This window comes from Hippopotamus amphibius, chromosome 6 (genome assembly GCF_030028045.1).
Source record: "Hippopotamus amphibius kiboko isolate mHipAmp2 chromosome 6, mHipAmp2.hap2, whole genome shotgun sequence".
NCBI classification, from domain to species: domain Eukaryota; kingdom Metazoa; phylum Chordata; class Mammalia; order Artiodactyla; family Hippopotamidae; genus Hippopotamus; species Hippopotamus amphibius.
Genome location: NC_080191.1, coordinates 110,615,640 through 110,628,335, shown reverse-complemented (window position 1 = coordinate 110,628,335; position 12,696 = coordinate 110,615,640). Strand labels below are relative to the sequence as shown.

At 39.2% G+C, this 12,696-nt stretch overlaps 1 protein-coding gene across 18 annotated transcripts in view; it reads left to right on the top strand.

Annotated features, from left to right (window-relative positions):
* Positions 1-12,696, top strand: part of THRB (thyroid hormone receptor beta) — a 386,771-nt gene that overhangs the window by 224,266 nt on the left and 149,809 nt on the right. For 7 of the 18 annotated variants that reach the window (XM_057738396.1, XM_057738399.1, XM_057738395.1 and 4 more), the window contains one exon: positions 7,211-7,360. The exons of the other annotated variants lie outside the window; for them this stretch is intronic. The gene's annotated coding sequence lies outside the window, so the exon portion shown is untranslated. The remainder of the gene's footprint in view (positions 1-7,210; positions 7,361-12,696) is intronic. 18 annotated transcript variants of the gene reach the window in all.

Here is a 12,696-nt window from a genome sequence, read left to right as displayed (position 1 = left end):
GATCAAACTGGTGTCCCCTGCATTGGCAGGCAGATTCTTAACCACTGCACCACCTGGGAAGTCCCTCATTGATTCTTCTCTTATGAACTTTCTAGGTGTTTTTCAATATTAGAAGTTTTTATTTTTCTCTTAGACAAGTCCACATGTTCCCTTTTCCTAGTATAAATTTTTTTCAGTTCTCTACTTATAGAATCAAGGTGCCAATCAAATGATGTCCTGTGAAAGCTGAAAGTCTATATGTAAATATAAGGGAGAGATAATGCATCTTCATGTAGTGAGCAGTTCTGAGCTCCTGCCACACCAGGGGTGTGCTGTTTGCTGGAATTACTGGCCATTTGAGATGAGGTTCCTGCCCAGTGAGAGACAATTAAAAAGACAATTTCAATACTGTGCTATTACTGATTTTTTTAAACTTGTGTTCTCAAATGTGGCAGCTTAAATAGAGGGTTGTGATATAATATCTCCTCCTTTTTCACAATTCGGGGTTCTTTTTAAATGAAAAATATATCATCCTTTTGTGCAAAGTGTAATATTATGCTGCCTGTTCAAGAAGCAAAAATGGGCTTTTCCTAAAGATGCCAGCCCCTGCCTCTGGGCAAGACATCCTCAGACTTCACGATTGGAATGACATCTGCCTTGTTTTTTGATACATTACACAACCTCTATTAGCAAATCTTATCCATTTTAATAATGCTCAAATTATTTCTTATTTCTTTCTCTTTTCCCATTTCTTTATAGCATACTTTCTGCCTTTTTCTATAAATTCTGAAAATGGTGATTAGCCAGACACCATAATCTTGTGTATATATATATGAGATTTCATATATATAATTTCATATAATTTCATATATATTTCATATATCTTCTTGAATAAAAAAAAATGAATTAGTAGGAGAGTGAATGAGTGTACTTGCAAGGCATTATGAATCTTTTCTAGTTCGTGCTCTGTGATTCTCGTCCTCGTAAGTTCTCTGCCTGTCTTCTGTGTTCCAACATCATCATGGATCCCTTTAATCCACCTTAAATCACCAAACCCCTCTTAAAATGAGAAGAATAGAACTAGACTGCTGCCTGTTCAGAAGGAAAATCAAGCTTAACAAAAATATATCCATGCGTGGTACAGATATCATAGCATAATTATCGTCAAGTGAATGTATTATTAATGATATTACCACTTAATTGAGAACATTGATTATTCGGTAAATGACAAAGGGCTGACTTACTATAACAAACTTGAATTTCAAAGAAAGTGCCAGTATTTCCCTATTACTTTTGGCCAAGAATTTTGAGATAAAGGACCTCCAGAGGCAGCAGCCGAAATTTGGAACAGTGCATTGATGACTTACTTCTAAAATTTTATAAGTGGCTTAATTCTACACATTTCTCTAACTACCTGGCTGGGCCTTGTTGGCAAATGACATAAATATAAACTCAAGAACTTTCTGATCAAAATTTTATGTGAATGAACAACTCACATAACTGAGATTTTTAAGTTGGAAAATGAATATAGAGGTTGTGCAGACGGTCCCCAAACCAGCATTAGAAGCATCACCTGCGAGCTTGTTAGAGATGCAGATTCTTGGGTCCTTCCCCAGACCTACAGAATCAGACATCCTGGGGATAGGGCCCAGAAATGTGGGGTTTAACAAGCTCTCCAGGTAGTCTTGGTACACACTATACTCTGAGAACCACTGATTTAGATTGGCAGTATTGGCATTTTGATCCAGATCATTCTTTGTCATGGGGCGGGCGGCTATCCTGTGTGTTTTCAGCTGTTTAGCAGCCTCCCTGGCCTCTACCTGCTAGATGCCAGTAGCACCCCCCCTCCCCAGTCATGACAATCAAGAATATCCCCGGACATCGCCAAATGTCCCCTGCAGTGGGGAGCAGAATTGTTCCTTACTGAGAACCACAGTTCTAAGCCGCCCTCCAGCCTTGGTTGACAGTTACTTCTGCTACAGGTGTGAGCTATTTTCTTTAGAAGCCATGGAATTCATAACTCCTCCCACCCTCCACCCCAAAAAATAACTGAAAATTTAAACATTTTAAATATATTTTGTTTGAAAGTATTCACATAATTTTTATAATTACTCATATGAGACAGTAATGTTTTTAATACAGTGTGGTTGATTACTAATCTTTCTTCAGAACTACTCCAACATCTATCGCTCAGGCTCTCTGAGCACATACTCCTCTCCCTCCCTGACCACCCACAATAGCCACGGGCTGCACCCAGGCGTGCCCTGCACATTTCCTCCACATATTAATTGGTTTTGGACCCCTCACTTCTATACTCCACATCGTTCAGTGTTATCCGTCTTTATATCCTCAGGACTAGCCCAGTGCCTCACACAGTATGCTAATAATAATGGCTAACCTTTACTGCACAGTTGTCCTGTCCAGGGCACTGTGCTAAGTGCCATTAAGTTCATTACCTCATACCACCGCCAGTGAGGCAGGTTCCATCGTTATTCCTGTTTGCAGATAAGGAAAGTGAGATTTATAAAGTTAGAGACTGTTCAAGTTCGAAAAGTTGACAAGTGATGGCGTTTCTTGGTCCTAGGCTGTTGGTCACTGCACCGTTGTAAGTGCTTCATACATGTCTGGTGAGTGCATCTGCTCCTTAACGAAGGATGAATGAACCAATAAATGAACAATTGACTTGATTATTTAGAGCTAATGTTGAAAGCTTTCAGGTGAATTACCTAAAAGTTCATTCATCAACCAATTCTACAATGTGTCAATTATTATAGAATAACTGGCAACACTGGGGAGAATGGTTTAGATATGGCCCAAAATAGTACAACTCAATGAAGTCGTATTCAATAAAGACAGTTGAGTTTGGCCTTAAGTCTCCAAGAGCCACAGTGGCTTCCATCAGAAGGCTGTCTACAGGAGCTAGGAGGTTAATAAAGGAAACAGAAGGACACAGGGAGATTTCCCAGACTCCGTGCTCCTCTTGGGGAAGTGGCAGTTTAGGGGTGAAGACAAAGCCCACTGACGTGTCGAACCAAGTCCACTGGTTCCCCAGCCTCTGCGGTACACTGGATCTCCCAGGAAAACTTTTCAAAATGTGGAGGTTTGTGGAGGGGCAGCAGGACCTATTGAATCAGAATCTCAAAGGGCATGCCCTGGACTTTGGAGATTGTTTTCAAGTCCCCAGGGGCTCAGCTGCCCAGCAGAGGTGAAGAGCCACTGCCCTGCATTGTCATCTCCTGGGCAGTTCCTAACACCAAAGAAGCTGGCAGAAAACAAGCCCGCGAGAGTCGGTCACAGAGTTAGGCTGCCCTCAAAAACCCAAAGACATGAGCTTTCATCCTGCTCAGGTCAGAGCCAAGGAAGAAATACAAATGGGGCCAAAAACAGTGTGACATGATGATGTCCATGAAACAGGGCTCCCGGGACCACTGGCAGCTTCTTTTTCCTTGACTTCTTCCCGCTCATAAGAAAAACTATCAGACCATGAAGTTCTTGGCAGCAGGTAAAGCAGCAGCAAGGATGCCTGACTGTAGGCTGGCCTTTCACAATAGAACTCTTCAAAAGAGCCAGCAGTGTCCTCAGGGATGATCTGTTTCAGCTCTCTCATTAATAGATTAAGAGGGTGAGACCAGTTGGTAACTGTAAAAGTTTTATAAAATTAGAAGAAATTATTAATGCAAACTGCTGGAGCGTTTTTTAAACACAATGTTTAATTTTAGTCGTTCCATACCATAACATTTTATTTTTCCTCATGGGAATTCAGATATCTGCGATGTGTCACTTTCTGTATTCCTTTTCCAAACAAAACAGTTATGTTTGTGTTGAAAAGCAAGATACAAACTGCCTGTTTTGAAAATATTTGGAAGAGGAAAGTATTATACCAGCCGTGAAGCAAGTGGTTTGCTGGGAAAAGCAGGGGACAAGCCCTGGGAAGATTTCATGTTCTCTGATGTGATCATATCACTCAGACCCCCTGAGTCTTGGTTTACAAATCCAAAAACAGTGTATTACTTGAGAGCAGAGAAACAGAGTGCTTGGAACTGAAAATAAAGCTGGTACGAAAGTTCTGATTAGAGAATGTTAGATGTCAAGGCTACTTTGGTCCTCGAAAGAATCCTTTTCACAAACCGCTGGATTTGGAGATTGTCCCTGCTGTCCCTGCTGGCAAAGGCAGAAGCATCGCAGTCCTCTCAAACTGCAAGTTACGACAAGCAGTAAGCATGAAATGAGTGAAGGGGGTCATATCCAGCCCGTTTTTAATGCAAAACAATAGATCAGAATAGAAGCTAGAGAGATGTATTAACGTCTCTCATAGAAATATTAAATACTATTTCATGACGGTTTGTTTTCAGGTGTGTGGCTGGAGGGTGTGGCAATGCGAGATATATTTTGTATTATAGACCATCTAATCCATACCTTTACTTTACAGTTAGAAAAAAAAATAGACCATAAGACATTACGTAACTTAAAGTTGCACTATTATTTAATACAAATTGAGAAAATAACTTTACAAAATCAACTCTATCCTTTAAAAACTCAGTTGTTCCCCAAATCTTGATTCTACAAATAAGGACACAAATTTTCCTTAGAAGAAAACCCCAGAGCTTACTGAAGAAACAATTTAGTATCCATTCCCCTGGGCTTTTAGAAGAAGAATAGTTTTATTGAGCTCAATGAACCAGTCTCTGTGTTAAGTGCTGTGTATGAATTACATCATTTCATTCTTGCACAATAAGGCAGGTGGTCCCCTTTTACAGATGAGTAAACAGAGGCTCAAAGAGATTGCAGACACTCCACTAAGTGGAAAGGCTGCTGTGTGAATTCAGAGCCTGAGCTCACATGCTTGGTTTCGCTTTCTCAGTTTCTCCTCAGTCCATAAATTGATGGACAGATAAAGAAAAATAGATTGGTGCCCAAATTCTGATATGTTTGCATATATTTAGAGTTTAGATATTATATATTCTAAAAGTACAAGCCTGATCGGGGAGTATAAAGACTCAGAGAAAAATAAATGGAAAAACAAACAATGTAAGATATTTGAGTGAAAACTTTGCTGGCAGTGCAATTTTCTGTAGGGCTCAGGGTTTCTTAAAATTTAGTGAAGGAAAACCACTAACTGGGAAAGCAACAATGAGGTATTTTTGCAGTGATTTAAATATGGTGAGGGACTTCCTTGGCGGTCCAGTTGGTAAGACTCTGCCTATCCACCGTAGGGGCCACGGGTTCAATCCCTGGTGGGGGAACTAAGATCCCATATGCCACGTGGCCAAAAAAATAAAAATAAAATAAATATGATGATCTTTGCTTCACTTTCTCGAGGCAGGTACCCTGCAAATTTCAACGTCTTTGTATGTCACAACCTGGATATAAATGCTTTTGATCATGATAATAGAAAAAGAGGAATGGGCAGGTTGGAAAGAAGAAAAGGGAGGAGAAGGAAACAGAGAAGGAATGAGAGTCAAAAAACTGGTCATTACAGAGGCTTTACAAAGTACTTGTACATTTCTTGAGATAATTTATTGGAAAAGTAAGACAATATTATGCATGTATGTAACCCACAAAGAAAGAGAACACAAGTGAATCTATAGAAACTTAAAAATAGTTAACACTAATTTGCTTCCCCAGTTAACCTTAATTGTTTATCCCTTTGTTTTTTTTGCTCTAAAAGTTTTATAATGTCAGCCCATATACATAGTGTTTCAATATGGTATATATCATTAAGCCTGTGTACGTACCATCAGATGTAGAGGAGCAGAGATTAGGAAAAGCCATTTGCCACTCAGACTCAATTACTGAATGTAAACAAAAATAATTTAAGGCTATATTCCCCCAATTACTCCTAGGAGGGCACTCTTTGAAATTACAGGGCAAAGAACGGTGAAAAGCTCAAAAGATAATCTAGCCCATCCCATTCCCCCAGTCCATCTGTCAATCTCATTGCCAGACATACCATTGCTCCTCAAAGTGTGGTCCTAAGACGGTAGCATCAGCATCACCTGGGAGCTTGGGAGAAATGAGAATCTCAGACTCCACTGCAGACCTGCTGGGTCGAAGTCTGCATTTTAATAAGATGCTCAGGGGAGTCGAGTGCCTGCTAAGGTTTGAGAAGCATTGGTCCATACCCTTGTAAGAGGAAAGGAATCCAAGGCTATCCTGGAATAGTTGAGATCTAAGTTGGGGGAAAAATCCAAGATGTGATTTGATGATGATTGTGGGACATATAAATGCTCGGAAGGAGGTTGGTGTCAGAAGAAAAGGAAATTAAATTGTCTTGGGAGAGATGAAGGTTAACAGTCAGATAGACAGAAACCTAAAGTGCTTTATATCTGACCCACTCAAGCCTAGAAGCATGTGGTTTTAGGTGGATCAAGAGATAGTTGGGGAGTTCCCTGGGGGGTGGTCTAGTGGTTAGGATTTGGTGCCTTCACTGCGGAGGTCCAGTGAGATCCTGCAGGCCAGAAAAAAAAAAAAGATAGTGTTTTGTTTCCACCACGTTCGTTTTTCAGTGACCTCCTGTTTATGGCAAATGATAGAGATTTTCCACTTAGAGTGGTAATCTAATTTTTCCTTTGTGAAGAAGTTTATTTCAGCTTTTTTAAGTGGGTCGATTTTAAAGAACTATAATAATTAAATAATGGGGCAGATGGATTGCGGGTGGAACATGAGTGACTAGGAAGCAGGCAGACTTGCTATTCTAGGTCAGTATCACCCTGAATTTCACATTTCACAGATGAAAGCATCATGTTTAGAAAGAAATAGAGGACTGCCAATCTTTCTATTTTGCCAAATAAAGACATTTGAAAACAGAGCAAACCAACTTTTACTGTCTGCTCTCACCACATAAAAGAACGAATATTTTTAAAGCCCCAAAAGCAAGAAAGATGATATCAGGGAAAAAAGGGATAGACCTTCCAAGAAAATATGGTTGGGAATCTTATAAGGATGCACACAGACAGGTCTAAAGTCCTTGCCAGGCAAGTCTCAGAATTTAGTTTTTTGGAGGAGATGGGGTATTGCGGCATTTGAGGGACATCCCATGCCAAATCAAACATTAATATTTCTTCAGTGAAACATGAAAATTCGTACTAAATTGAATTGATCAACTTAGAGAACACCTGTATGAAATCCGGTCAGCTTTTACCACCAAATAAGTTATGAAAAAACTTTCAGTTTTCAGACATTTTTGGATTTTGAAATTACAAATACAAAATTGTGCTCCTGTGTATTACAGACTGTCGCCGCTTTTCTTCTCATTTTGCTGTGAGGCAGGGAACACTCCACCGCCGGCAGACACAGGTCCGAGAGTGATGACCCGTGAAGTGTGTGTGGGGCCTCTGATGGTGATTTCTTCGAATTCTCCAGTTCTAACCATAGCCCTGTGGTGAGAAGGTGTATTAATTCATATAATGTTCTACATGATAATCACTGAAGAGACTTCCAAATGGTCAAATGGAAGCTCTGTGAGGAAGGAATGTCTGTTTTGTTCACTGGTGTATCCCAGGCACTTGGAGGTGTTCTTGACACATTATAGGTGCTCAGTATTTGTTAAATAAAGGAAAGGTTTGCAAATTAACAACCCATGCAAATACTAAAATCACCATTGGCAGCTCGTGGATATAGAGAATTATAGGGGGTGTGTGTGTGTGTGTGTGTGTACAATTCAGAGCAACCTGCTGCGTTCTTTTGATGAAAAAAATAGACGTATTTGTGAACGCCTCCCACTGGTTCTACAGTTGTAAACAGAATTTGGCGAAGGGAATCCAGATGATGATGTCATACGTTGAATCATCTGAAACCGAGTCAACACAAATAAGTATTTGGTACTGATGGTTATTTTTTAAAGGCAGAATGTTTAATTTTCTTGGCTATTTTGGATCCAGGTGGTCTAAAAATAAGTGAGAGTTCAATGAACTTTAACAGGAAAAAAAGACCGTGAACACAGTAAAATCATTCAGCATAAATAATAAAATAATGCCACGAAATTTTAAAAAGAAACTGCTTACCAACCAAGGATCTGAACTGACGTTCGTGGTCACAACAAAATATGACTACAGCTGGATGAAATGTGATGGCAAAAATAAACGAGTATAATCACGGCTAAATTCTTCCAGAAAAGGAAGTTAAATTCTCTTCCCTTGACTCCTATGGGTATGGTTTTGATAAAAGTGTGATTAAATGAGCAAAAATTCCTTGCCAGGGAAAAAATTATCCCCAACTAAGAGTAAGGCAGTATCACTCTCTGAAGTAAAGGCAACATGTTAGCACATGGTAAATTATTGCGATTTTCTCCAAACTAAGAAAATCCTGCAGGCACTTACCAACTACAGCATATAGTGAAATTTTACATGGTTCATGATCTTATTTATCCAAAAATTACAGAGCTCAATTATTAATAAGTAGCATTGCCTTCTAACCCTAACAATCCCTTGGCCATCATAACCATATCATAAACAACCATAATGATTGTTTGCATTTGCCAGGCCCTGTATAATAAATATTAGTCATCTGATAAACTTAGGAGATAGGTATCACTGTCCCCACTCCCATTTTGCAATCGAGGAAATTGGAATTCGAAGGTTAAATCACTTTCTGCGTTTATACCACAGTAAGTGGCCAAGCGGAGATTGTAATCAGATCCGTCTCACCCATTTCCCGCCCACTGTGCAACACTGCCTTCCATCAGCCACCATGGTCATGTGAAACACTTTACAAGTCCGTGGCTTTTGGTATAAAGGTAACTGACACCCAGCAGCAAGCAGTTCCAATGATTCGAATGCATGTTTCTGTGGAGTGTTTTTATCTTCTGCCACTGTTTATGACAGTAAATATACCCATAAAGTCAAGAGAATGCATCTCAGATAATAGAGTTTTCCACTTGCCATTTTTTCTTAACCTAGGTACTGAAATTGTTCTCTCTGAAATAGATTTGTGGGGTTTTCATTGTCCAATTAATTGTTTTCTTGAACCAAGTGATATCTTTTTTTTTCTTTTTTAAAATGTTTATTGGAGAATAGTTGGTTTGCAATGTTGTGATAGTTTCAGGTGTACAGCATAGTGATTCAGTTAGACATATACAAGTATCCATTCTTTTTCAGATTCTTCACCCATCTTTCTTATTACAGAATATTGAGTAAAGCTCCCTGTGCTATACACAAAGCTTGTTGGTTATCTATTTTATATTTAGTAGTGTGTGTGTGTGTTAATCCCAGGCTCCCGATTGATCCCTCCCTGCCACATTTCCCCTTTGGTAACCATAAGTTTGTTTTCAAAATCTGTGAGAAAGAGAATAGATACATCTATATGTATAACAATCACTTTGCTGTGTGCCTGAAACTAATGCAACAATTAATCAACTATACTCCAATATAAAGTAAAAAGTTAAAAAAAAATCTGTGAGTCTGTTTCTGTTTTGTAAACAAGTTCATTTATATCATTTTTAAATTAGATTTTACATGTGAGTGATATCATAAATAGTGAAACAGTTATAGTTTTGCCAGGCACTACCTGAAAGGAATTACAGAATTTCTGTAATACAACCTCATTTATTTTAAGCAAAGACTCTCCATTTGAACAAATCAAAGAAAGAAAATATTGTCCTAGAAGGGAAGTGTAATTAAAACTATACATCATCAACTCATTCCTTTAACAAATGCACTGAGTACCCTGATATGTATTAGAAATTGGTAGAGGTTCTTGGGGGGTATATTAAATTTGACTTACTAAAAGGATTCTGAGTCCTTAAAACGAAAAGAGCCTTTAAAATATCCTGTTAAGGCTGATGTTTGAAATAAGACCACAAAGGCTAGAGATTGTTCCTTCAGTCACAAAATATGTGTAACCTAAAACACTGCTCTATTGTTTGTTCCCAAGGTTTGAGCTCTGCACCCCTGGGGTCTAGGAAATGGTTCTAGTTGGGCCCAGGGTGACCGTGGCAGAAGAGGATGTGGCCTTGACCTGAGCACACCTCTCCGTTCACTGCCAGTCTGATTAGACCCAGGTCAAAGCCACAGGGCTGTGCTCACCACCCTTACCAACCCTTAATTCCTGCCCATCTCTTCGCAGCAGCAATCAGGCCTCAGGCCACTGGCTATTCCTCCAAAATTGCACCTACCTACAAATTAATAGCTTTATGTCACTTTTTTTTATATATCTTTATTGGAGTATAATTGCTTTACAGTGTTGTGTTAGTTTCTGCTGTGCAGCAAAGTGAATCAGCTCTATGTATACATATATCCCTATATCCCCTCCCTCTTGAGCTTCCCTCCCACCCTCTAAGTCATCACAAAGCACTGAGCTTATCTCCCTGTGCTATGCAGCAGGTTCCCACTAGCTATCTATTTTACATTTGGTAGTATATATATGTCAATGCTATTCTCTCACTATGTCTCAGCTTCCCCTTCTCCCCCACCATGTTATCAAGTCCGTTCTCCACACCTGCATCTTTATTCCTGCCCTGTCACTAGGTTCATCAGTACCATTTTCCTAGATTCGATATATATGCATTAGCATATGGTATTTGTTTTTCTCTTTCTGGCTTACTTCACTCTGCATGACAGTCTCTAGGTCCATCCACCTCACTACAAATAACTCAATTTCATTCCTTTTTATGGCTGAGTAATATTCCATTGTATACATGTGCCACATTTTCTTTATCCATTCATCTGTCGATGGATATCTAGGTTGCTTCTGTGTCCTGGCTATTGTAAATAGTGCTGCAATGAACACTGTGGTACATGTATCTTTTTGAATTATGGTTTTCTCAGGGTATATGCCCAGTAGTGGGATTGCTGGGTCATAGGGTAGTTCTATTTTTAGTTTTTTAGGGAACCCCCATACTGTTTTCCATAGTGGCTGTATCAATTTAAGTTCCCACCAACAGTGCAGGAGGGTTCCCTTTTCTCCACACCCTCTCCAGCATTTATTGTTTCTAGATTTTTTGATGATGGCCATTCTGACCGGTGTGAGGTGATACCTCATTGTGGCTTTGACTTGCATTTCTCTAATGATTAGTGATGTTGAGCATCTTTTCATGTGTTGGTTAGCCATCTGCATGTCTTCTTTGGAGAAATGTCTATTTAGGTCATCCACCCATCTTTGGATTGAGCTGTTTGTTTTTTTGTTATTGAGCTGCATGTGCTGCTTGTTTATTTTGGGGATTAATCTTTTGTCGGTTGCTTGTTTGCAAATATTTTCTCCCATTCTGAGGATTGTCTTTTCATCTTGTTTATGGTTTCCTTTGCTGTGCAAAAACTTTTGTTTCATTAGGCCCCAATTGTTTATTTTTGTTTTTATTTCCATTACTCTAGGAGGTGAGTCAAAAAGGATATTGCTGTCATTTGTGTCATAGAGTGTTCTGCCTATATTTTCCTCTAAGAGTTTTATAGTGTCTGGCCTTACATTTAGGTCTTTAATCCATTTTTAGTTTATTTTTGTGTATGGTGTTAGGAATTGTTCTAATTTCATTCTTTTACATGTAGCTGTCCAATTTTCCCATCACCACTTATTGAAGAGGCTGTCTTTTCTCCATTGTATATCCTTGCCTCGTTTTTCAAAGACAAGGTGACCATATGTGTGTGGGTTTATCTCTGGGCTTTCTATCCTGTACCATTGATCTATATTTCTGTTTTTGTGCCAATACCATACTATCTTGATTAATGTAGTTCATAGTATAGTCTGAAGTCAGGGAGCCTGATTCCTCCAGCTCCATTTTCTTTCTCAGGGTTGCTTTGGCTAATCGGGGTCTTTTGTGTTTCCATATAAATTATAGGATTTTTTGTTCTAGTTCTGTGAAAAATGCCATTGGTAATTTGATAAGGATTGCACTGAATCTGTAGATTGCTTTGGGTTGTATAGTCATTTTCACAATGTTGATTCTTTCATTCCAAGAACATGATATATCTCTCCATCTGTTTGTATGGTCCTTGATTTCTTTCGTCAGTCTTATAGTTTTCTGCATACAAGTCTTTTGCCTCCTTAGGTAGGTTTTCACTTTCTATATTTTTGACAACCTATACAGGTTTTTTCATTTAGAGTAGTGCTGTAAAGTTGTCTTGTTCAACAAACTTAAGTTTAAAAAAAAAAGTGTAAAAAAATATATATAAGTTGATTTGGAGGGAAATATCCTGCACAGTTGTTCTTCAGATGTGGACAAAATTATGAAACTTGTACTTGAATGAGTAACATTTGGAAATGTTGGTTTTAAAGAAGTGGAGCTGAGACACCAGCGTCCTGGCCCTCCATCCTCCACCAGTGAAACTTCTAAGCTGGACCTCCTGAAGGCCTCAATTTTGTCTTTGTAGAATGTATGCAAGTTGAGCCAGATAAACCTTAAGAGCTTCCCAGTTCCATAATTCTGTGCAGGTGGCCAACTGTGAGGAAGACCCAGGGTCGACATTCAGCCATTCAACCAGTCTTCCTAGCAGATGGGGAATTCATTCCCCCAGAATGACACTGGGCTTCTTTGGGAGACTTGGTGTATGTTTAAAACAATAGTTACACTTGCTAGTTTTCTATCTATAGAATGCCTCCCTTCCAAAGAGAATAAAATAATGGACATCTTTTTTAAGGAAAATGACTCACAATTTTTGCCTCAAGAGTCCTTACCATGAAGCTCCCTGAGGTGTACGACCTGCTCTTCTGACTGCTCCCTCCCGTGAAAGCTGGAAAAATAAAGGTTTCCAGGGCTGGTGCTCTATCTCTGTTTTGGACTTCCCTCAT